Source organism: Musa acuminata, unplaced genomic scaffold (genome assembly GCF_036884655.1).
Source record: "Musa acuminata AAA Group cultivar baxijiao unplaced genomic scaffold, Cavendish_Baxijiao_AAA HiC_scaffold_147, whole genome shotgun sequence".
In the NCBI taxonomy this organism is placed as follows: Eukaryota; Viridiplantae; Streptophyta; class Magnoliopsida; order Zingiberales; family Musaceae; genus Musa; species Musa acuminata.
The window spans coordinates 1-5,000 of record NW_027020423.1 but is presented as its reverse complement, the minus strand read 5'-3'; positions in this window follow the sequence as shown (position 1 = coordinate 5,000).

Sequence of the window (5,000 nt, the reverse complement as noted above, 5' to 3'; positions counted from 1 at the left end):
GCTGCCTCACGCTTCGCTCGCTGTCCGCCGCTCGCCGCTCGCTCGCACAGCCAAAAATGGCCAGTTTTGGCCCGTTTTTGGGCTGTTTTGGCCAGTTTTTGGCCTGTTCTTGCGTGGTGCGGTGACCGTCGTGAGCGGAGCAAAACGTCAGCCATCTCAGCACCCTGGAACCCCCCGGGTGGCACAGGGCTGGATGGGGCTTTCGTATAGCAGGGACGGTGCTGCCTCACGCTTCGCTCGCTGTCCGCCGCTCGCCGCTCGCTCGCGCAGCCAAAAATGGCCAGTTTTGGCCCGTTTTTGGGCCGTTTTGGCCAGTTTTTGGCCTGTTCTTGCGTGGTGCGGTGACTGTCGTGAGCGGAGCAAAACGTCAGCCATCTCAGCACCCTGGAACCCCCCGGGTGGCACAGGGCTGGATGGGGCTTTCGTATAGCAGGGACGGTGCTGCCTCTCGCTTCGCTCGCTGTTCGCCGCTCGCCGCTCGCTCGCGCAGCCAAAAATGGCCAGTTTTGGCCCGTTTTTGGGCTGTTTTGGCCTGTTTTTGGGCTGTTCTTGCGTGCCGCGGCGACCGTCGTGAGCGGAGCAAAATGTCAGCCATCTCAGCACCCTAGAACCCCCCGGGTGGCACAGGGCTGGATGGGGCTTTCGTATAGCAGGGACGGTGCTGCCTCACGCTTTGCTCGCTGTCCGCCGCTCTGTCACGACCTTAGCTGGAATTGCCTAAGGCGTGCGGCACCCTTGCGGCCAACGACGCGAACTTAGCTTGCGTTGCCTAAGTCGCGAGTCACTCTTGCGGCAAAGACGCGAACTTAGCTTGCCTTGCCTAAGTCGCGCTTCGCCCTTGCGATCTTGCTCCGCAAGGATCAGCCCACTTTGTAACCTCTCGCAGGTCCCGAAGGACCTGTAAAAGAGAAAGAGAGTTAGATCGAAAGAACGAGCAACGGACACGTCCCGAAGTCTCGCGAAAAGGAAAGCTTTACAAGCAATTCGTCGAACACCTTGTGTGCACAAGAGAAAAGAGGGAGAGGGGGAAAAACAAGGCTTTCAAGGATGAACGAACAGCTGCAAGCCCACAAACAGCCGCTCACCTGGTCCCGGACGCAACACCAAGTTCCCGTAAAGGTCACGTGCGAACTTGCGAAAGAGTGTTCAACGCCCGGTATATAACCGAAGCCCCATCCAGCCATGTGCCACCCGGGGGGTTCCTGGGTGCTGAGATGGCTGACGTTTTGGTGAGCGGAGGCAGCACTCCGCTCACCTCCCGCGGCACGCGAAAACGGAGCCGTTTTGGGCTGTTTTGGGGCTGTTTTGCTCGGTTCGGTGAGCGATCGCTTTGCAACGCTGCAGCTTGTTCGAACTTACATATTTACAAGCAAAATGACCCAAAACCATGGGAAAACATGCTGTCAAGCAGCTGTACATGCGGGTGTGAGCGACGAACGGTTCGTTGAACGAAGTTGTTGCGGGTGCGCGACGACCGTTCGTGACATTCTCCCCCACTTAAACTGTCGACGCCCTCGTCGACGCTTGTTGGTAGTTGTTGATGACGTCTTCTTCATGTCGCAGGGCGTCTTCGGGCTCCCAACTGGCTTCAGTTCGGGGAAGCTTTCGCCACTTCACCAAGTACTCTGTTTGCTCCGCTCCGTTGGGTAGCTTTATCTTGCGATCCGCCAGAATGGTTTCCACTCGCTTCTCGTAGGAGGCTGTGATGGGAGGTAGCCGAGTTGGAACACTTCGAGAAGCATCTTGCGGATCTGGATGGTAGGCCTTCAGGTTGCTGGCGTGAAGAACGTTGTGAATTTTGAACCACGCCGGCAGCTGCAACTTGTAAGAAACATTGCCTACCCTGCTGATAATTGGGAAGGGCCCTTCATACTTACGCACCAATCCTTTGTGGACTCTTTTCCTGAAGAATTGGAGTGATGCTGGTTGGAGCTTTACCAACACCAAATCGCCAACTTTGAACTCCTGTGGTCGCCTTCCCAAGTCTGCCCACTTCTTCATCCGTTTTGCCGCCTTCTCCAAGTAAGCCCGCGCAATATCGGCATTTCGATGCCACTCCTTTGCGAAATGGTAGGCTGATGGACTACTCCCAGTATACCCAATTGCCATAGTGTGCGGAGTCGACGGTTGTTGTCCTGTGATAATTTCGAAGGGGCTCTTGTTGGATGCAGAGCTCCGCTGCAAGTTGTAGGAGAATTGGGCGATGTCCAACAGCTTCACCCAATCTCGTTGATTGGCACTCACGTAGTGCCGGAGATACTGCTCTAAGAGCGAATTTATTCTTTCAGTCTGACCATCCGTCTGGGGGTGGAGGCTCGTAGAGAAGTATAACTTTGACCCCAACAATTTGAATAGCTCGGTCCAGAAACGTCCCAGGAACCGAGCGTCTCGATCACTCACGATATTGTGGGGGACTCCCCAATACTTCACTACACCCTTCATCATCAGTCTGGCCGCCTCTTCAGCTGAACAGTGTAGGGGAGCAGCAATGAAAGTTGCATACTTTGAAAACCGATCGACCACCACGAGTATCGATCCGAGTCCCCCTACAGGTGGCAAGCTTGATATGAAGTCTAAGGAAATGCTCTCCCATGGCCTTTCTGGTACGGGCAACGGCTCCAAAAGTCCCACCGGCTTCCGCTGCTCCACCTTGTCTTGTTGGCAAGTAAGGCATGTTCGAACATACTCCTCCACATCAATCCCCATCTTCGGCCAGTAGAAGGCTCTCTCCACGAGAGCCAGAGTTCTGTGAATGCCGGGATGTCCAGCCCAAAGGGAATCGTGACACTCTTTTAAGAGTTCACGCCTTAAATTGTCCACTCGAGGAACATAAACCCTATTCCCTTTTGTGTAAACAAGTCCCTCCTGGACCCAAAATCGTCGTGCCTTTCCTTCTTTGATGAGCTGCATCAGGATAACTGCCTGGGGATCACTATACAGTCCATTTCTGATTCGGGAAAGGAAGTTGGAGTGTAACTGACTTGTTTGGCCTCTGCCCTCCAGTTGTGCAGCATTCACGCACTCCACCTTCCGACTCAGCGCATCGGCCACGACATTTGCCTTCCCGGGCTTATATTCCATTGCCATATCAAATTCAGCCAGGAAGTCCTACCACCGTGCTTGCTTTGGGGAGAGCTTCTTCTGAGTTTGGAAATAACTCAGGGCGATGTTGTCTGTCCTCAGCACAAATCGCGACCCGAGGAGGTAGTGTCGCCAAACTCGTAGGCAGTGGATCACCGCTGTCATCTCCTTCTCATGCACTGGATACCGCCTCTCGGTCTCGTTGAGTTTGCGGCTCTCGTAGGCCACCGGATGACCTTCTTGCATGAGTACTCCACCAATAGCAAAGTCCGAAGCATCTGTATGGACTTCAAAGGGCTCTCCATAGTTTGGCAATTTGAGCACTGGTTCTTCCAGAACAGCAGCCTTTAGATCTTGGAATGCTATCTCACATCTGTCAGACCACTTCCAAGGCTGCTCCTTCTTCAGCAACTCCGTCAGTGGGGTTGCCCGCTTCGAATATCCCGCGATGAAGCGTCGATAGTAGTTGACGAAACCAAGGAAGGATCTCAACTCTGGCACCTTCTTTGGAGTTCGCCATTCCGCAACTGCTTGCACCTTCGACTTATCCATCCGAATGGAGCCATCACCGATTCGATGCCCCAAGAATAGGATCTCAGTCTGAGCAAAGTAGCATTTCTCCCTTTTTACGAACAACGTGTTCTCCCTGAGAACCTTGAAAATCGTCCGAAGGTGCTTGACGTGCTCCTCGAGCGTTTGGCTGTAGACGACGATATCGTCCAAGTAGACGACCACGAACTTATCCAAATACTCCTTGAATAGCTGGTTCATGAGAGTACAGAATGTGGCCGGAGCGTTGGTTAAGCCGAAAGGCATCACCAAGAACTCAAACGCTCCATATCTGGTCACACAAGTAGTCTTTGCTTCGTCGCCTTCAGCAATGCGCACCTGCCAATACCCCGACCGGAGGTCGAGTTTTGAGAAATACTTCGCCTTGCCCAGTTGATCGAACAAGTCCGCGATGAGCGGGATGGGATACTTGTTCTTCACTGTTACTTTGTTGAGGGCTCGATAGTCGACGCATAATCGGAGACTCCCATCTTGTTTCTTCTGAAAGAGAACTGGAGCTCCGAAAGGTGCTTTTGAGCTGCGGATGAGACCACCGCTTAGCAGTTCACCTAACTGCTTTCTAAGTTCTGCCAACTCTGGCGGGGCCATGCGATAGGGTGGTCTCGCTGGAGGCTTCACTCCTGGCTCCAGCTCAATACTGTGATCCACGCCTCTGCGTGGCGGAAGAGTCTTCGGCAACTCAGGTGGCATAACGTCTTTGAACTCCTTCAGGACGTTGGCCACCACAGCAGGTTCTTGAATGGCTTCTTCATTGAGTGGCTCTAGCTTCATAGCAGCCACGAATGTTAGTTCGCCCTTTCGCACCCCTTTCTTCAATTGTAATGCCGAAATATGTTGGGGCTCCTTGGTTCCTCTCCGAGAGACGGGCACCACACAGGGGTCATCGCCTCCCATCATACATAGGGAATTCAAGAATGGCATCGGCACCAACTTCGCCGCGTGCATAAACTCCATTCCAAGAATCACTTGGAAGTCGTCTAGTGGCACGGCCATCATGTTGGTGGTTCCGCTCCAAGTCCCGATTCTGATGGGAATTCCCTTCGCCAATCCGGAGATTCGCCTGGCCTCCGAGTTCACTGCTTTCATTCGGCTTGGGCTCTTCTCCAATGTCAACCCAAGTCGCTGTGCTTCATGATCGGCTATGAAGTTGTGGGTAGCGCCCGTGTCCACCATTGCACGGGTCGTTTGGCCATTCAGCTTGATGTCCACATACATCAGTTCACTACTTCCTGCTTTTTGTGCCTTCGTCTTCATGTTCTCCCCCACTTGACCCCGCATAGCGTTCAACAAACGCATTGCTCCCATTCGGGGTCCTTGCGACTCTTCATCGTCGCTGCTGGATTCAGAAC